The sequence below is a fragment of the Narcine bancroftii genome, chromosome 1, assembly GCF_036971445.1.
Source record: "Narcine bancroftii isolate sNarBan1 chromosome 1, sNarBan1.hap1, whole genome shotgun sequence".
Taxonomy (NCBI): Eukaryota; Metazoa; Chordata; class Chondrichthyes; order Torpediniformes; family Narcinidae; genus Narcine; species Narcine bancroftii.
The window spans coordinates 214,300,469-214,322,004 of record NC_091469.1 but is presented as its reverse complement, the minus strand read 5'-3'; the positions used below and the strand labels follow the sequence as shown (position 1 = coordinate 214,322,004).

The 21,536-nt window shown below is 40.3% G+C and overlaps 1 protein-coding gene across 7 annotated transcripts in view; it reads right to left on the bottom strand.

The window, feature by feature from the left end:
• Positions 1-21,536, bottom strand: part of rasa1a (RAS p21 protein activator (GTPase activating protein) 1a) — a 232,161-nt gene that overhangs the window by 145,343 nt on the left and 65,282 nt on the right. The window lies entirely within an intron of this gene.

The window sequence follows — 21,536 nt, the reverse complement described above, 5'->3', positions numbered from 1 at the left end:
CAACCACACTCATGGGGTTGTAGTACAAATAGCCAATAGTCAACAACAATTAGAGGAGCAAATCTGTAAAGAGATAGCAGACAGTTGCAGGAAACATAAGGTTGTGATATTAGGAGATTTTAACTTTTCACATACAGTATTGACCAGGAATCCCATACTATAAAAGGGCTGGATGGGTTAGAATTTGTTCAATGTGTTCAGGAAAGGTTTCTAGATCAATATATAGAGGTACCAACTAGAGAGAGTGCAATACTGGATCTCCTATTAGACAACAGACAGGACAGGTAACAGAGATATGTTTAGGGAAAGATTATTCTTTGGAGCGTAGAAGGTTGAGAGGGGATTTGATAGAAGTATTTAAGATTATGAAAGGGATAGACAGAGTGGATGTGGATAGACTATTTCCGTTAAGAGGAGGAAAGATTAAAACAAGAGGACACGAGTTAAGAATTAAGGGGCAGAGGTTTAGAGGTAACATGAGGGGGAACTTCTTTACTCAGAGAGTGGTAGCCGTGTGGAATGATCTTCCGGGAGAAATAGTGGCGGCGGAGTCAATTGTATTATTTAAGAAAAGGTTGGACAGGTATATGGATGAGAAGAAGATGGAGGGTTATGGGCATTGTGCAGGGAGGTGGGACTAGAAAGGGGTGTTTGGTTCGGTGCGGACTAGAAGGGCCTAATGGCCTGTTTCCGTGCTGTAATTGTTATGTTATTGTTATGTTATTGATTTTGGGTCCTATGATCATAATGCCATTGGTTTCAAGTTAATTATGGAGAAGGATAGGTCTGGGCCTCAGGTTGAGATTCTAAATTGGAGAAAGGCAAATTTTGATGATCTAGAATGCTTGGATTGGGATAAGTTGTTTTCAGGCAAAGATGTGTGAGGTAAGAATAGCACTTTCAACGGTGAAATTTTGAGAGTACAGAGTTTGTAAGTTCCTGACAGGATTAAAGGGTAGGTTAGCAGGCATAGGGAATCTTGGTTTTCAAGGAATATTGGGGATGTGGTTCAGAAGAGAGAGAGGTGTATAGCAGTTATAGGCAACATGGAGCAAATCAGGAACTTGAGCAGTACAAAAAATACAAGAAAGCCCTCAAGAAAGAAATCAGGAAGGCTAAAAGAAGGCACGAGGTTGCTTTGGTACACAACGTGAAGGAAAGTCCCAAGATGTCTACAGGTCTATTAAAAGCAAAAGGATCGTAAGGTACAAAATTGGTCCCCTTGAAGATCAGCTTTGTATAGAGCCAAAAGATATGGGGATAATCTTAAGCTCCACCCCACCACACCACAATCACTATTCACTCAGGAATCAGGCAAAGAGTCATGGTACGGTAAACAAGCAATGAAGTCATGAATCTATACAAATTAAGGAGGAGGCATGCCTTAAAGAAAATCCCCAGGGCCTCAGATCTTGAGGGAGGCTAGTGTAGAAATTGCAGGAGCTCTGGCAGAAATATTTAAAATGTTGTTAGCCACAGGTGTGGTGCCAGAGGATTGGAGGGTAACTCGCATTGTTCCATTGATTAAAAAAGATTCCAAAAGTAACCCTGGAAATTAAAGGCCTGTGAGCCTGACATCAGTAGTAGATACATTATTAGAAGGTGTTCTAAGAGATTGAACATACAATTATTTAGATAGCCAGCAATGATTAGTGTATGGTAGGTTGTGTTTAACCAATCTTAGAGAGTTTTTCCAAAGTGTTTAACAGGAAAATTGACGAAGGCTGTGGATGTTGTCTACATGGGCTTTAGTTAGGCCTTTGACAAGGTCCCAGAGGGGAAGTTAGTCAGTATGGTTCAGTTGCTAGGTATTCATGGAGAAGTAACGAAATGGATTCAACAATGGCTGAACAGGAGAAGCCAGAGAGAAGTGGTGATGATTGTTTCTCGGACTGGAGCCTGTGACTAGTGGTGGGATAAGTACTGGGACCATTGTTGTTTTTCATTGACATTAATGATGTGGATGATAATGTGGTAAACTGGATCAGCAAATTTGAAGATGGCTCTAGGATTGGAGGTGCTGTGGATAGCAAAGAAAGTTTGCAAATCTTGCAAAGGGATTTGGACCAGCTGGAAAAAATGGGTTAAGGGGAGTCACGTAATGCAGAGGAGAGAGTAGACGTAGAAACCAGAGCTCCAGGAAAAGTAGCAACAAAAAAAAGCAACAGAAAGGGTAATAGGTAAGAAAGAAAATCTACCTTGGGGGTCCTGATCTCCATGACCAGGAGAGGAGGCCCGTAGTCATGAAGATGGAGGGGCCTGCTCTAAGGAAAGCATCTCACCAAGGAGGTGGTGGTGGCGGAACCCACCCATGGGCAGGTCCAGAGCTTTGCCACTAGAGCAACACTGCCTGCAGCACGAGAAGAGCCACACAAGCGGCTGTAGCAGAGTGGTGGCAGCTGTGCTGGCATTAGGGTTGCAGGCAATCCTGGCCCCATGTTGGAGGTCCTAGGGAAGAGTACAGGCAGTGCTGAGAGAGCAACATTGCCTGCAATGCAAGAGACCCATGAACCACAGGGACAGTGCGTTGGCACGAAGGACTAGTCAAGTTGCGCGTCAGAGATTTCGGGGAGTGGTGCAGACAAAGCCGCAGGAGCGACACCAACAGCAGAGGATGAGCCCAGTGGGTGACAGGAGCAGAGCACAGGCAGCATGGAAGAATCAGACCTCATGTCGGAGACGTCAGTGAGCGGTGCAGATGGCAAGGATGTTAATAGGCATGGAGGCCCAACGTTTTGGGCAGGGAGGAGAAAGAAGATGTATCATGGGGAGAGGAAGGGCTTGGAGCCCTCCATAAGAGACTGAATGGATGCTTTGGTGGAGGCCTCAGAAAACAGAATTTAAAAAAATTAAACGAACTGTCAATGGAGATGGGAGAGATTAAGAGGGCTATTGGGGATTTGTTTGGAAGGGTAACTGAGAGGGTTGAGGAGGTAGAAGATAGGGTAGGGAAAATAGAAAATGATAGAGATGCCTGGGTAAAAGAGAGAAAAGATTTGGGAAATATTGGACAGACTGGAAAATTTGAGCTGCAGAAATAATGTAAAGCTTGTAGGCATTAAGAAGGGAGTTGTGGGAGGGACCCAGTGACTTTCTTCAGAGAATGGATCCCTAAGATGTTGGGGCAGGAAAGAGTGGGGGGGGGGGGTAACCTCCAAATAGAAAGGGTCCACCGACCCCCCTTCTAATAGCTGGGTCTGGGTCAGAGACCCCACACTGTCCTGCTTAAACTCCTGAGGTATGAGGATAGGGAGCGGATTCATTGAGCGGCAACTGTGGGCATGAGGGAAAGAGGTCCAATGGAGTTTGAAGAGGGTAAAGTTCTTTTTTACTCAGATACCAGTACAGCACTACAAAAAAGGTACAAAGAAATTGACGCAGTCGAAAAGCTGCTGAAGCAAGAGAATCAATTTTACACTGCTCCATCCGTGAAAGTGATATTGGCGGGATGGTGGCGGAGCGGGGGGGTGGGGGGAAGAAGGTGTTTAAAGAGGACAAGGAGGCAATGAGGTACAGTATATAAATGCCTCAATCACCAGCCAGGACAATCCCTGAGGAAAGCCACTGAGGAGAAAGATAAAGGATAATCTGGCTGTAAATACTGTAGCTATAACAAAAAAAATTGATTATTGTATTTTGCTCGTTACTAATGTAAAAACTAAATAAGAATTTGTTGGGAGCTCTGGGTGGTTAGGGAGGCTGTGAAGTGGGTAGATGAGTGCACTAAGCACACTCCAGGATATGGAGGGAGATGGTGCCAAGGTTTTGTGGGTTGGGGCTGATGGGGTGGAGTGGCACTATTGTCTTTTTATGAATAGTTGGTTTTAGTTTTTTTTAAAGTTTGTTTGGGTTTTGTTTGGAGATTGATCATCTGCACCAGAGATCTATGGCAGATAAGCAGGACAGAAGTAACATATCAGGGAAAAGAAGGAAGGGGAGGAAAATGATGGATCGGCTCTGGGGTAATGGATAAGACAATTAAGTTTGTAAGTTTCAACATGAGAGATAGAGAGAATTTTGGCACAGCTTAAAACAATGCAGGCTGATATAGTATATTAACATGAATTAGAACATACAAAGTTTTTAAAAAAAAGGTGGGTGGGCCAGGAGATGTAATTCTACTTTAGTTCCAGACCCAGGGGAGTAGCTATCCTGATTGGGAAGAATGTTCCGGTGGTGTTCCAGGGTGTGGTTGCCAATCTGGCCAGGATATTTGTGATGATGCATTGACAAGTATACTCCAAATCATGGACTCTTATGAATATATAGGCCCTGAATTTTGGCAATGAACAATTTATACAACACATATTCTTGAAGGTTACAGGGGGTGTGGGAATACCTTGATTAGAGGGGATTTTAATTTATGTCTGGATCCAATCATGGACAAGTCAGCAAAGAAAGTATCAAGAGTCAAAGCAGCAAAGTTGCCTTTCTGAAAGAGTTGAATTTAATAATGTCTGGAGAAGGCAGAATCTGATAGAAAAGAAATATTCCTTTTACTTGAGACAACACGATTCCTACACTAGAAATGTATCAGGCCAGTTGGAGAGTAGAATAGTGGAGGTTAATTACACGGCTCAATTTCTGTCAGACCATTCACCCTTGACCCTGTCCATCATAAGGCTAGATGGTGTATAGATGGTGCCTGAACTCATTGCTGTTGAGAAAACTGGAATTTTGTAGCCTTGTCAGAGCTAAGATAAAATCATTTTTGTAAGATGAACTGCCCCTCTACTGACAATAAGTTAATATGGAACACATTGAATATACAAAAGGTATCAAAAATTTTGAACTGGAAATAGTTCAATTGGAAAAAAACTATCAAAGAACAGGATCAGAAAAAAAATAGGAACTTAATGAATAAAATGCTCAAATACAATACACTGCAAAAATATAAGACAGAAAAGTCGATCTTAAGATCTAGACAACAGTATTATGAGCTGGGGGAGAGGGCCCATAAAGTCTTGAGCGGGCAGAAGAGGTCTCAAGAATAATCAATGCGATCCACACAGGGGAAGGCAAGATTTCACATAAATCAATGGAAATAAATGAAACATTTAGTAAGTTTGAAAAAGAGCTGTATAGTGGGGGGAACTCCAGTAATATAGATGATTTCTTGCTTACATTGGAACTAACAAATTTGGATCAGGAAGATAGAGAGGGGCTGAATTCCCCCTTCTCTAGAGAGATTGAGGTGGTGGAGACATATACTGTCCCAAAGCATTTCTCAACTACAATCATCAGGATGATCCCGAAAAAAGACAGAGACCCACTGAATCCCTCCTCTTATCGGCCCATCTCATTACTGAATGGAGATTACAAAATTGTTGCAAAAGCATTGCCAATAGGTTGTCAGTATATTTGCTGAAATTAACAAATCCAGATCAAAGTGGAATTGTAGAAAAGAGGCAACCAGCAAACAACATAGCTAGATTGCTTAATATAGTACATCTGGCCCAGTCAGGGGTGGATTCAGGAGTGGCGGCAACTCTGGATGCGGAAACAGCCTTTGACAGATTGGAGTGGGATTTTTACTGGAGAAATTTGGACTGGGACAAACATTTATTAATTGGGTAAGGACACTTTATTAAAAAAGCCTAAGCAAAAATTATTATAAATGGGTAGATATCTCCAGTGTTTCCACTGAGTAGGTCCAGTAGGCAGGCCTGTCCATTAGTCCCAGCATCTTTCATACTGGCCATTGAGCTGCTGGCAGAAGCTTCTTGGAAAGATCCAGACAGTGTTAGTATATTTGAAGGACTTGGGTTTTGGGGGGAGGAGGGTGTTGTTGGCCAGGCTGAGGATCATACAGGAGGATTATGCGAAAGTCTCTGGATATAGGGTAAATTGAATAAGAGCGAGATCATTCCTTAGCGAGATCATTCCTTTGACGAAGGGGGATTATAGACAATACCAACAGGGAGGTCAATTCAAATGGCCACAAGAAGGCATTAAATATCTGGGGATAAATGCAGATAAGGATTTGCAAAATTTTTACAAACTCAATTATCTCCCTTTGCTCCAGAAGATTTTTTTTCACTTGGGTGGTGTGGATCCTAATTTTATATATTCTTTTATTTAGTGAAACATATCAACCAAAATATATAAAACATTTCTCATTCAATATACACAGTGGCATTTTCTCCCTTTCCACCCACCCACCCTCCCTCCCTCCCCCCCCCTTCCCACCCCCCTCCGAAACCAATAAATATCTAACATAAACAATACAATAAAACCATTAAACAATGTCTTCACACAATGAAAAATAAACAAGAAAAATGTGTCATCTACTTTTACACACTGAATCAAGTAGTTTTGTCTTCTTATCATTTTAGGGGTGGAGGTCCAGGGCAAGCCCCTCTGTTATGTTCCATGTATGGTTCCCAAATTTGTTCAAATGTGACTTTATTTTTTTAATTATATGTTATTTTTTTCCAATGGAATAGATTTATTCATTTCCATGTACCATTGCTGTATTCTCAGGCTCTCTTCCATTTTCCAAGTTGACATTATACATTTTTTTGTGCTTTATCCAATTTGAGCCTTAATTCCTTACTTATATTACTTAGAAGAAAGATCTCTGGACTTTTTGGTATGTTATTTTATTTAATATCTGATTTAGATTTTCCCAAAACATTTTCACTTTCTTACATGCCCAAATTGCATGTTCTGTTGTTCCCATTTCCTTCTTACAGAGAAAGCATCTATCTGATAATGTTGGATCCCATTCTTTTAACTTTTGAGGCATGATATATAACCTGTGTAACCAATTATACTGTATAGAAACATAGAAAATAGGTGCAGGAGTAGGCCATTTGGCTGATCATCCACTCAGTACCCTGTTCCAGCTCTCTCTCCATACCCCCTGGTCCCACTAGTCACAAGTACTAAATCTAACTCGCTCTTAAACATAGCTATGGAACTGGCCTCAATCACTTCCTGTGGCAGAGAATTCCATAAATTCACCACCCTCTGAGTGAAAAAATTCTTCCTCATCTCAGTCCTAAAGGACTTCCCCCTTTATCCTTAAACTGTGACCCCTGGTTCTAGACTTGCACAACATTGAGAACAATCTTCCTGCATCTAGCCTGTCAAATCCCTTAAGAATTTTGAACGTTTCTATTAAATCTCCTCTTAATCGGCTAAACTCCAGCGAGTACAAGCCCAGTCGTTCTAGCCTTTCTTCATATGCAAGTCCCGCCAGCCCTGGTATCAATCTGGTAAACCTTTTCTGCACTCTCTCCATGGCAATGATGTCCTTCCTCAGATAAGGAGACCAAAACTGAACACAATACTCCAGGTGAGGTCTCACCAAGGCCCTATACAACTGCATCAATACCTCTCTGCTCCTGAACTCAAATCCTCTTGATAAGAACACCAACATTCCCCATTTTTACTGCTTGCTGCACGTGCCTGCCCACTTTTAGTGGCTGATGCACAGCCACACCCAGGTCTTTTTGCATCTCCCCTTTTCCTAATTGGATACCATTAAGATAGTACTCAGCCCTCCCATTCTTTCCTCCAAAGTGGATAACCACACACTTAACCACATTATATTGCATCTGCCATGCATTTGCCCACTCACCCAACTTGTCCAAGTCACCCTGCACACTCTTAACAGCCTCGACACAGCTTACAATCCCACCCAGCTTCATGTCGTCTGCAAACTTGGAAATGCTGTTTTCTATTTCCTCATCTAAATCATTAATATATATCGTAAATAACTGGGGTCCCAGCACTGAGCCTTGTGGGACCCCACTAGTAACTGACTGCCATTCCGAAAAGTACACGTTTATTCCTACTCTTTGCTTCCTATCTGTCAACCAATTCTCTATCCACCTCAATACCATATCCCCTATACCGTGTGCCTTAAGTTTGTATAGTAATCTCTTGTGTGGGACCTTATCAAAAACCTTCTGAAAATCCAGGTAAACCACATCTACTGGTTCTCCCCGATCCACTCTACTAGTTACATCCTTAAAAAAATTCAATAAGATTAGTCAGACACGATTTTCCCTTCATAAAACCATGCTGGTTCTGAACAATGAATTCACCACCTTCCAGATGTGCCGCAATCACATCTTTAATAACTGACTCTAACATTTTCACCACTACCGATGTCAAGCTAACCGGTCTATAATTCCCTGATTTCTCTTTCCCTCCCTTTTTAAAAAGTGAAGTTACTTTAGCCACCCTCCAGTCCTCAGGAACTACTCCAGAATCTAAAGAGTTTTGAAAAATTATCAACAATGCATCCATTATTTCATGGGCTACTTCCTTTAGCACTCTGGCATGCAGACCATCTGGCCCTGGGGACTTGTCTGCCTTTAATTCCTTCAATTTATTCAACACAACCTCATAACTTATACTTATTTTCCCCAGTCTTTCCATCTCATTAGCCCCATGGTCCCCTATTATTTCCTGGACTATTCATATTTTCACTCGTGAAGACTGAACTAAAGTAGTTATTTAATTGGTCTGCCATGTCCTTGTTCCCCATGACCAATTCACCTGTCTCTGACTGCAAAGACATTTGTCTTTGCTAGTCTCTTTCCCTTTACATATCTATAAAAACTTTTGCAGTCATTTTTTTATGTTCCCTGCCAACTTTCTTTCATAATCTCTTTTGCCTTTCCTGATTAATCCCCTTGTCTTCCTCTGTAGAACTCTGAATTTCTCCCAATCCTCTGGTATTCTGTCTTTCCTGGCTAGTCTATACGCTTCCTCTTTACACTTGATACTCTCCCTGATTTCCCTTGTTATCCAAGGATGCACTATCTTCCTTGAGTTATTCTTTTTCCAAACCGGGATGAACAAATGCTGCATTTCATCCATGTGATCCTTAAATGCTTGCCATTGCCTTTCTACAGTTAATCCTTTAAGTAACATTTCCCAATCTAACTTAATCAATTCGCGTCTCATACCCTCAAAGTTACCCTTCTTTAAGTTCAGAACCTGAGTTACAGAATTAACCCTGTCACTTTCCATTCTAATGTAAAATTCCACCATATTGTGGTCACTCTTGCCCAAAGGGCTTCGCACAACAAGATTGTTAACTAACCCTTCCTCATTTCTCAGAACCCAGTCTAGAATGGCCTGTTCCCTCCTTGGTTCTTCAGCATACTGGGTTAGAAAATTATCCCGTATACTTTCTAAGAAATCATCCTCATCAGTACCCATACCAATCTGATTCATCCAGTCTATATGGAGATTAAACTCACCCGTTATAACTGCCTTGCCTTGTTGAACGCATTTCCAATTTCCTGTTTAATGCCATCCCCATCCTCTCTACTACTGTTAGGTGGTCTATATACAACTCCCACTAACGTCTTCTGCCCCCTTGCATTTTGCAGCTCTACCCATATTCATTCCACATCATTGAAGCTAACATCCTACCTTTCTATTGCTTTTAATTCCTCTCTAACCAACAATGCTACCCCACCTACTTTTCCTTTCTGTCTGTCCCTCCTGAATATTGAAAATCCATGAATGTTAAGCTTGTGATTATTATTTTCTTTATAGTTCCAGAAGATATCTTTTCCCATGCTTCATTTTTTATCTTCATGTTTAAATCCTTTTCCCACTTTTGTTTAGGTTTATAGCTTATTTCATCATTTTCCTCATCTTGCAGCTTAATGTAAATGTTGGTTATAAATCTTTTAATTATCATTGTGTCTGTAATCACATATTCAAAGCTGCTTCCTTCTAGTAATCTCAGTCTGTTTCCCAATGTATCTTTTAAATAAGCTTTCAGTTGATGACATGCAAACATTGTTCCATGAGTTATTCCATATTTGTACTTCAACTGTTCAAATGTTAATAAATTATTTCCCAAAAGACAATTTTCTATTCTTTTGATTCCTTTTCTCTCCAATTCTCTAAATGAAAGATTATCTATTGTAAAAGGGATTAGTGGGTTTTGTGTCAATAACAATTTTAGTATATGGTCATTTGTTTTTTTTTCCTTTCTAAGTGGATCTTCTTCCATATATTAAGTAAATGATGCAATACTGGTGAGCTTTTATATTGCACCAGCTTTTCATCCCACTTATAAAGTATATGTTCCGGTACCTTCTCCCCTATTTTATCTAGTTCTTTCTTAGTCCAGTCTGGTTTTACCCTTGTCTGGTAAAAATCTGATAAATACCTTAATTGTGCGGCTCTATAATAATTTTTAAAGTTTGGTAACTGCAAACCACCTTGGTTATACACTTTGCTCCAGAAGATTGAGGAGGACTCAGTAGATGGAGAACTCTGCCCATAACTTTGGTGGACAGAGTTAACTGTGTTAAAATGAAGGTGATGCCAAGGCTACAACATCTATTTCAGTTGTTACCCATTTTGTTGCTCCAGGGCTTCTTGAGATAAAAATGGACTCTGTATGTCATTTTGGTGCTGCAATTGATTGAATTGTTTGTTTAAATTTATACTAATCTTTGAAAATCAAAAATAAAATATTCAAAGAAAAGAAAAATTGACTAATAAATGGCAGATGGAATTTAATGCAGACAAATGAGAGGTGTTGCATTTTGGAAGGACAAACCAAGAAAGGACGTACATGGTAATTGGAAGGACATTGAGGAGTGCAGAAAAACAGAGGGATCTGGGAATATAGATATATAATTTCCTGAAAGTGGCATCACAACTGGATAGGGTTGTAAAGAGAGCTTTTGGCATACTGTCCTTCATAAATTAAAGTATTGAGTATAGGAGTTGGGATGTTATGGTAAAGTTGTATAAGATATTGGTGAGGCCAAATTTAGAGTATTCTGTGCAGTTTTGGTCACCTAACTACAGGAAATATGTCAATGAGATAGAAAGAGATTTTTGAGACATTAAGGAAATTTAATTTTGATATGGGCTTTATATCATGGATTAAATTGATTTATAGTACACCTTAGCTATGGTGCTTACTAATAATAACAAATCCTCCTTATTTAGGCTGTTTAGGGAAACTAGACATGATGTTCCCTTTGCGCCTTACTAATTGATCTTGTTTTAGAAGCTCTGACAATAGCCCTTTGAGACTATTAAGGTTCAACAAATTGTCAGAAACAGAGCAACTGATAAGGTTTCTTTGCATGCAAATAAACTATTAGTTTCTATTTCAGAACACGATTGATCTATCCCAGCTATGTTATCTGTTTTCTCAATTCAGCTTTCTCTGGATATAAAATAAACCTTCATAAAAGTGAACTTTTTCAAACAGGAAAAAAAATTAGAAAAAGACAAGGCACAACAAAAATAAAATAGAAGAAATAGAAGATAAAGTTACAGAGGAGGAGGATGGCATCCAAGAAGGAGAAAATAAAAACTGGAATAAAAGTAGTAGAAAAATTGCTGAAGAAAGAAGAGGGCCTTATCTGCACAAAGGAACAGGACTCTGTGGTGGCGAGGAGTGCCTGACCGCAGAGGTCAGTGCCTGCCCTGCAGAGTTGCAACTCACCTGCCGATGGACTTCAAAAATGGCTCTCGGAGCCAAACAAAATGCGCAACCAATGGAAACAAGGGGAAAAAGAGGACACCGGCGGCAGGGGGGTCAAGCAGAGGAGCAGCCAGCTGCAGCGCGAACAGCTGAGGGACGCCCGACACCAGGGCGCTCAGCTGGAAGATGAGAAAGGCAGCAGAGAAGGGAGCAACATGGGAGAGAGACGACCAGCAAGAAGATCGACGGCAGGAAGCACAACAGAGGAGTAGGCCAAGAGGGGAGGACCAGCAACAAGAGGCCCAGCAAGAAGAGGCCTGACAAAGAGATACAAGTAGATCCACAGTAAAAACAGAAGAGACACAGACACAAAGAAGAGAAGAAAGCACAAACACAAGTACAGACACAGAAGAAGAGGAAGAAGACCAAGATCTTCACAGAGAAATAGAAGGTAAAATTGATGGACAGATTATAGATAAAGTATGTTTTTAAAGAACAAATTAGGTCATTAAAAGAATGGTTAGCATTAGAATTTAATGCAATTAAAAGGAAAATGAAAAGAACAGAAAATAAAATACAAAGGTTAGAACTAGTCATGAAGAAATAGGGAAAAGAGTAGAGAATGTGGAAGAGCGGGAAACAGCTGTAGAAATGGAAGTAAATGACTTAAGAGAAAAACTGGAAGAAAGCGAAAAAAAAATTAAAGAGACACAAATTTATTCAAGGAAGGTTGTTTAATGTCTTTTGAACAGCTAGCAAGTAAATACAACTTAACAAATACTGATTTTGTTTAGATATTTACAGATTAGAAATATCTTAAATACCACATTACCAGACTTTTCATTTGTATATCCACCAGAACTAGTTGATAATATTTTTCAACTGAATCCGCAGAAAGGATTAATTGGAATTATATATGATAGATTATTGAAATTACATCCAGCACTCCAGGATAAGACTAAAAAGGCTTGGGAATTGGAACTGAAAGACCCTTATTGGAGGAACTATGGAACAAGATTTTTAAACTGGTGAATACATACATCTTCAATATGTGCCCAACATTCATTAATCCAATTCAAAGTGGTGCATCGTGTTCACATGTCCAAAGATGTCTTATAGCTTTTCTAATATTAACCCTACTTGTGACAGATGCAAATCTGATATTGCCACATTGACACATATGTTTTGGTCTTGTCCATCCTTCGAAATCTATGGAAAGATATTTTTAATATCTTTTCAACTGTATTTCAGGTGGAGCTTCGACCCAATCCAATAACTGTTCTCTTTGGGGTTATTGAACTGGACAACTGCAGTTTTATTTGTACCTGTGCAACAGGTTGTGGGCTTCTCTACATTGTTGGCTAAAAGAGCCATCCTATTCAAATGGAAAGACTCTAAGACTTCCAACAATATTTCAATGGTTTTGTCATATGTTTTGCTTAAGTTTAGAAAAAATTATATGGTATGTATTTGTTTCATGGGTGAAATTTGAAGATACATGGTGACCTTTAATGTCTTATTTTCATATGATGTAAATGTTTTTAATGTGACTAAATGTACTCACTCTTCCAGATGAGATATAGTCTTATCTTTGTTTTCAGAGTCAAAATATATGTAACCCTCATGATAAAATGCACAGATTTTTTTTTGTAGTTTTCTTTTTTTCAATACAGTAGGTTAGGTGGGTTTTTATATAAATTTTTTAATGTATTTTCTGTTTTCATCCAGTGCAGTGGATGGGGGACCGAGCTTATACTGTTTGAAGCCTTTAGCTTGATATAGAGTACAACTCTGATTATCTGAAGTGGTCGGGACCAGGTCTATTTTGGATAAACATTTTTTTTTTTTCGGAGAACTGGTCATTTTTAAAAAACAGCCCAGTAGCAACAGCAAATCACTTGTAACAGTATTTAAACAACAACAATCAACAAGGGAAGGCTTTTTAAGTATTAAAATAATGTTTAATTCTCACCAAAAAAATGTTAGGCATAGCCTGGCAGCCCGACGTCCCCAGTCAGTTCGGCTCTGAAAAAATTTTGGATAAATGAGGATTTCTGATTTTTTTTTTCCCGATATCCTCGTTTATCCGAATCTTTTTTATATTTTTTTAATAATTGAGGATTTTGGAGAATCCAATTTCAGATAATTGGAGTTATACATATGTGATACTGTATTTTCAGTTTTGCTCCCTCTTCTTCATTGTACTATATTTATTATAAAATCTAATTTTAAAAAATTAGAAAAAAAGAGTTCAAACAAAATTGACTAGGATGTTGCCCAGACTTAAGGAACTGAGTTAAAAGGAAAGGTTAAACAGGTTACCTGGACCATAGAAGAATGAGGGGAGATTTGATAGAGGTACTTAAAATTTTGAAGGGGATAAACAGTAAATGTTGATAGTTTATTTCCACTGAGGGTAGGTGAGATACAAACCAGAGGACATAGGTTAAGAGTGAAAGGGGAAAAGTTCAGTGGGAACAAGGGGAGTTTATTCTCACAGAGAATGGTGGGAGTGTGGAACGAGCTGCCAGCTGAATTAATGAACGTTGGCTCAACTTTAATATTTAAGAAGATTTTGGACAGGTACATGAATGGGAGAGGTATGGAGGATTATGGACTGAGGGCAAATTAGTGGGACTAGGCAAAAAAATGGTTCAGCACAGACCTGAAGGGCCGAAGAGGCCTGTTTCTGTTGTGACAGATTATGTTGTATTTTATATTATATATAGATATGTTTTAAAGGAAATAAATTGTGGCAGGTTATTTTTTTAAGTGTACATCAGATGCAAACACTTCAAAACAGATCTTTCAAATGCTGTAGTTTTGCTCAAACCAGAGAGGCCTGGCTCCGAGTGCCTTTGCAAAAGGTTTGAAGAGTGTCTATAGGGACTTCACAATTGGATTGTTGTTTTGAAAAGCTACAGATGAAAGAACTTGAAGGATTAGGTTTGGAGCCGCAGTCTGTCTGAGTGCAGTATGCTGTTCTAAGAGGGTCATGTGGTTTTGCAAGCACAGAGAGTAAGACAGGCTTTTCTCTACGAGAGAGAGAGAGAATTCAGTTCGACAGTTCAACAGCAACAGCTATGACTGGAACATGACAAGCTTGTGAAAAAAAAACATTTTGAAGACTGGTTCTGAGTTCTTAGTTCAGTCTGGTCAAAGCCCTTATGGTCACTTGAAATAAGAGAAACAAAAAGGAACTCTGTGGTGACCTGAAAGAAAGGTTATCATCTGGAAAACCCTGATGGGGCAAGTTTCTTCGGCAAGACACTGACGCAGCTGATTAGAAGAAATCAGTTTGTGTCCAGCGAACAACATATCTCTGAGAACTGGCAAGAACCTTCCAGAGCGGTAACCATTTACCTTTCAAGCAACAAAGCCTTGTGAAATTCATAAATGTTAAATTCTGTGCACAGTATAAAAATTGCCTGCAACTAGTGAACTTGGAGGAAGGAGAAGTGAGATTGGACTATGAATCAAAGAACTTTTCTAAACTTACATACTCATGCACTTAGAATTAGAAGGGGGTTGTTAATAGTAATAAGATAAAGTTTGATCCTGTTTTCATGTTTAAAGAGAATTAAAAGCAACTTTTGTTTAAGTGACCATTTGTCGGTGAAATTCTGTTGCTACTGGGTTTTGGTGTCCTCTGGGTTCATAACAATGTGCTGTCATGTCTATCTATGACATGCACTACAGAACTGTGGCTACTCACAAGTTGGAACAACAACATCTAATATTCTGTTCGGCCACTCCAACCAGATGGCATTAATGCTGCCTTCTCCAGCTTTCCATTAACTCCTCCTCACCAGAGTTTCTCTCTTGACTTTCTTTCCTCAAACTCCCCATACCTTCCTTCTCCATTCAGTTACCCCTCCCTCTATTACTTCAATATTTTTCTCTTTTTCCCTCGCACCTGTATCCACCTATGACTTCTTACCTGTTATCCTCCCCCTGCTCCTCCCTCCCATCCACCTCATTTTTAGTTTGGAAAATGCTGTTCCTTCTCCTCAAAGTCGCCAAGAGCAGCAAGAAACTAGAAGAATGGAAAAACTTTAAAAAGCAACAAAGTATCACAAATTGAGCAATAAAGAGAGGGAAGGTAATTATGAAAAATAATGAGCACAAAATATAAAAATGTACAGTAAAAGTTTTTGTAATATAAAAGCAGAAAAAGGTTACGTTCACTAACCTTGTTATGAATAAGAAGGGCATTCAGATAAGAGCCCTTATACTCTTCCTGCTTTTAAAATCTGATAACTTTTACACTCTAATCTCGCTTTTGTTTTTATTTTATCTTTTACTTTATCCATCCCTCTCCAATCTATTTGAAGCCCTGTCCACAATCCTAGTTATACAATTCTCCAGGATCTAGGTCCCATCACAGCTCAGATGGAACCCATCCCCTTTGAACAGTTCCTTCCTTCCCGAATACTGATGCCAATTTCCTAGGAATTGAAAACTACTTCTCCCATACCAATCCTTGAGCCACACATTTAACTCTCTGATCTGCCAATTTGCACATGGCTCAAGTAGTAATCCAGAGATTATCACCTCTTTTGTTCTGCTTTTTAATTTAGTCTAAGTTTCTTTTTGAATATTTTATTTTTGATTTTCAAAGACTCATAAATCCAAATAAACAATACACAAATATCATACAGAATCTATTTTATCCCCTACCCCCTCCCCTCCCTCCCGTATCCTAAGACAAAAAAAGGAAAGATTATATAAATTAAACAAATACAAAGAGCAAAATATTATTGAAGTCAAAAACCTTTAAGGGAACTTTGGAAGAACCCAAAGAAACCCAAAATAATAGGATAAGGAACAAAATACAAGAGCAGGTCGCTGTCACATTTGTGGCCCGAAATGTGAAGATAATAAAACATTAAACACAAGTTTTATCAGGTAAACTTCTCAGTGGCTTTATTTTCCCGTTTCCTTTGTTCTCCTGCTTGTGTTCTTATCTCTCTCATACCACGTGACTTCCGGTACATCTCATACATATTCATTATCATGACATCCCTCCTTTAATCAGAAATAAACTTTACCTTCACTTACCAATATCCCTCGGAAACCTACAAACATTGTAACTAATGGTAATACTATAACTCAACTACATAAAATTTACTTCCTACAGCACTCATACATCCACATATATCATAATGTTAAAATACTGTCCCAAAGTTCTTATTAAAACTATGGCACAAAGTCTTCGTATCGTTTGGGCACTTTCCGGATTCGTTTCGGCCTGCCTGCAATATTGTCGTCGCATCTCGGTTGTTCACTCTCTGCGTCGGCAATACTGCTCGCCACGGCTTCGGGTGTTTCTGGAGCTCTAGTCACTTCATCAGGAGTGCTGGTAACTGCCTCTGGAACATCATCAGGTCTCTCAGTTTCAGCATCTCGTATTGGCCTTTCAACCTCTTCGCTCGATGTATCTCTGGACTGGTACCTTTTTACACCTGAGACATTTCTCTTATACAGGACTCCAGTCGGAGACTTGACTGTCACCATACTGCCACTTCTGGATACGACAGTATAGGGTTGATGGTAATAAGGTGTGTCTAGCTTACCACCAGTTTCATGCCTCACTAGAACATTATCTCCTGGCATGATGTCTGAGTACTTGGCCCCACGTTTCGAATCTGTGTACAGCTTTGCTGCACCTTTCTTTTCAGCATCGTGGTCCCTCATCTCCTGGTCGTCTCGGATTTCCTTTATTTCTGGCATTTTGGTGCGGATTTTTCTCCCAAAAAATGCTTCTGCAGGACTTTTTCCAGTGGTTGCATGAGGCGTTGCTCGATAGACAGCCACATAAGATAGCAATGCTTCTCGCCAATTTTGTCCTTCTGCGTGTGCAATCCTCAATCGTTTTTCAATGGACTGATTTTGTCTCTCTACTTCTCCGTTGGCTTGCAGCCATTTATGATGGTGGATACCTGTGGTCCTCATGTATTCCGCAAATGTCTCTGAAATGAATTGTGGACCATTGTCAGAGTAAAATGTAACAGGTAATCCATATCTTGCGAATATCTCTGCTAACGCTTGTATTGTTTTTTCAGTGGTTGTGGACTTCAACACCACGTACTCATAGTATCTGCTGTAGTAATCTATCACTACCATAATTGATTCACCCGTCGGTAAAGGTCCAAGAAAATCAACAGCTACGTCGATCCATGGTCCTGTCGGGAGTTGCGTACTCCGGATCGGTTCTGGCGGATTACTCCTACTTGTGATTTGACATCCGTGACAAGTTTTAACAAATTTCTCTGCGTCTTTATCACAACCTGGCCACCATACCTTGGTCCTGAGGTTTTGCTTGGTACTAACAATACCTAGGTGTCCTTCATGCGCTAAGGATACGATCTTCGGTCTCAATCTTTGCGGTATCACCAATCTGCAACCTCTTAATACACACTGTCCGATGCAACAAAGTTCGTCTCTAATGGGAATGTAAGCCCTGTGAGTACACTTGTCCCATTGTCCACTCTGTATGCATTCTCTTACTTCCATGAGTTCTGGATCACGTTCAGATTCTCTCTCTCGACCTCCTTCGTAGTCACAGCTTTCGGTGTCGCCTGAATAGCTACGAAGCGTACAAAGCTCTCTGTTTCTGTTCCCAATTTTGACTTGGATTGTGGACATCCATCCTTCACCAATCTGGACAGCGGATCTGCAATGTTTGCTTTCCCTGCAATGTGGATTACTTTATATTTGTAGGGTTGTAGTCTGAGTACCCATCTCTCTATTCTGGCACACGGTTTGGATCTAGGTGCATAGATCACCTCTAATGGCTTATATTCTGTGAAGAGTTCAAATTCAATGCCGTATAAATATGCATGGAACCTCTCACAGGCCCATACAAGTCCGAGTGCTTCTTTGTCTGAGAGTATCTTCTTTCCACATCTGATAACGATCTGCTAGCATAGGCAATGATTCTTGGTCCTCCATCATGCATCTAGACCAACACGGCTCCTAAACCAACCGGGCTGGCATCCGCTATGACTTTGGTTGATGCCGCCGGATCGTAATATCCAAAAGTTTTTGCATCTGTCAGGCTTTGCTTCAGCGCTGTGAACGCTTTCTTCTGCTCAGATCCAAAATGAAATTGTACACCTTTCCTGGTTAGTTTCCTTAGTGGTTCTGCCACTGTAGCGAAATTAGGAATGAACTTTGCACAAAAATTGACTAATCCCAGGAAACTCCTCACCTCTGTTGCGTTCTGAGGTGCACATGCCTCTGCAATAGCTTTCACCTTGGCCTCTGCAGGGTTTAGTCCTTCCCGTGTAAGTCTGTGTCCCATGAAGTCCATTTCTGACACACCGAACTGGCACTTGTTTCCATTCACGGTAAGGCCTGCCTCCTGTAGTCTAGATAGTACCCGCCTCAACCGTTTGTCATGCTCTTCCTTTGTTGGTGCATGGACTATGATGTCGTCAGAAATATTGGCAACTCCAGGAATGCCTTGAATCACTCGATGGATTTCATACTGGTAGATCTCCGAAGCTGCATTAATTCCAAATGATAGTCTCTTGTAACGATACAATCCACAGTGAGTCACAAAGGTTGTTACATCTCAGGAACCTGGATCCAGCTCTAATTGATAATAGCCCCACTTCAGATCAATTTTTGAGAATACCTTGCTGGTAGTTAGTTCTTGAAGTACTTCCTCCACTGTTGGTATAGGGTGTCGTTCTCTAATTATACCTTCATTGGCCATTCTCTTGTCAACACATAGTCTTATGTCACCCTTTGGTTTGGGCACAATCACTACGGGACTGACCCATTGTGTCGAATGTTCCACCGGTTCTATAATGTCTTGTTCAATCAATTCTTTAATTTTGGCTTCGACTTTTCCACGAAGTCCAAACGTAGTTCGGCGCATTGGTTGTGCCTTGGGTTTGACCGTTTCATCTACCGCTAGCTTCAATTGTCAACCTTTCAGCTTTCCTACTCCTTGGAAGACTGCGGGGAATTCTTGCTTCATATCCTCGTATGACTGAATTGAATTGACACAAGCTCCAATATGAAGTATTGCCAGGTCTTGCGCTGTGCTTCTACTCAGCAATGGTTCTCCCCTCTCTTCTATGACCATAAACTCTGCTTCGGTGTACTTATCTCCAGCTTCAACAGTTGCAGTAAAACATCCAATGGTCTGCAATGGCTTGGTTGCTGTGTATGGATACAGTTTCTTGGAACACTTCTTTGAGGTACAGATGATCTTTTTCCTTTTCAACTTCTCTCATAAATGTCGATCAATCACATTACTGTCACTGCCCGAGTCTACAATGACCTGCACTGTCACTCCACCAATGATCACTGGGACCTTCTCATGATGTATCTCATTCAACGTAAATTGGTAACAACTCTGTTCCTCCTGGGTATCATCATCGTCACCGTCTATCTGGCGAATGGTATCTTTCTTTCCAGGATACTTTCCTTTCCCCCAGGCTTTGCCTTTGGAAGTTGTACTCTTCCTCTTCTGGTCTGCATTGGACTTGCTTTTGCATTTCTTTGCAAAGTGGTCCTTGCCTCCACACTTGCTGCAAACTTTGCCTTTGGCCGGGCAATATGGGTCTTTTCCAAAGTGACCTCGGTTTCCACATCGATAACACTCCACGTCATGTGTCGGCGTATATCTTGGTTGATTATGGCGATGTGAGAGGCTCTTAATTTGCTGGCTTGAGTTGTCTTTCAGGGTCATGGTATGAAATTGCCCTTCAACAGCCTCTAATGCAGCAGCAATGGTTAAAGCATCGGTGAGTTCCAACTCACTCCCTCTTTCCAGTAGACATCTTCTGAGTTTATCTGATCTACAGTGAGGTACGACTTGATCCAATAATTGGTTGTCCAAATCAGCTGGCATGTAATTGCATCCAACAGCTAGCTGACGTAGCCTCGTCACGTACTGAGCAATTGTCTGGCCATCTTCTTGTCTCGTTCTCCGAAACAAATGGCGTTGAAATGTAGCATTCGGTGTCACTACATAGTGTGCATTTAATGCATCTACCGCTTTCCGGTACTCATCTTTTCTTCCAGTATTCAAAAGTGTCTTAAATGTTTCCCAAACTGCAGGTCCAGCAGTGAAAAGAAGTAACACCCTTCTCTGCGCTTTTTGTTCAACTGTACCGGTATCTAGAAATAGGCCATGACTGTCGGCATAGGATTCAAATTCTTCCAGCCATGCCTTCCACTTCACACTTACAGTGCTTGCATCACCAGTCGGGTCAAAATGAGCAATTCCACTATGTGTTAGAAAGTCACCGTCTGCCCCAGCCATGAGGAAAAATTCCAGCCCCAAAAGTACTGAGTCACAGAGAAAATTCTTATCACCTTGAAGTTGTCTGTAATCCTCTGTAATCTTGTTTAGTCTTTAATTTTCTTCAAGCTTCTTTCATCCTCGTCGCCAATGTCACATTTGTGGCCCGAAATGTGAAGTTAATAAAACATTAAACACAAGTTTTATCAGGTAAACTTCTCAGTGGCTTTATTTTCCCGTTTCCTTTGTTCTCCTGCTTGTGTTCTTATCTCTCTCATACCACGTGACTTCCGGTACATCTCATACATATTCATTATCATGACAGTCGCCTCCGCCACAACCACTTCACTGATCTCAAGCATTCTACTACTGGCACAGTTGTTGTATTCACTCTATCTAAAAGGGGTATAATTACATCTATGCACCAATGTGTTGCAGATAGGGCTGCTGCACCCTAACGAATGTGCCATATTTCTTCCTCAAAATGTATGTGATTTTCTCCAGGGAAAATTCTGGATTTCTGTATTCCATCATGTAATATTTAGTTGGGAGTCAGACTTGCATGTAACCGCTATACACTTCCTGGCTACTGACAAGGTGGCCTTCACAGACTGAATTTGGTATCTGGACAGTTTAAAACTTATGTCCATAATATTTGCCAGAAGGTACAATTCCAGATCCTGTGGAAAATCCACCTTTAACTTTTTTCAGAATGTCCCACAGGTCCTCCCAGAAGGATCTCACCTTTGTACAGAACCAGGTTCCAATCTTCACACCACACCTAAAGTACATTTCTGATCTAGATTTATGTAATTTAGTCACCACTTCCTCAAATTCCTTTAATACAAT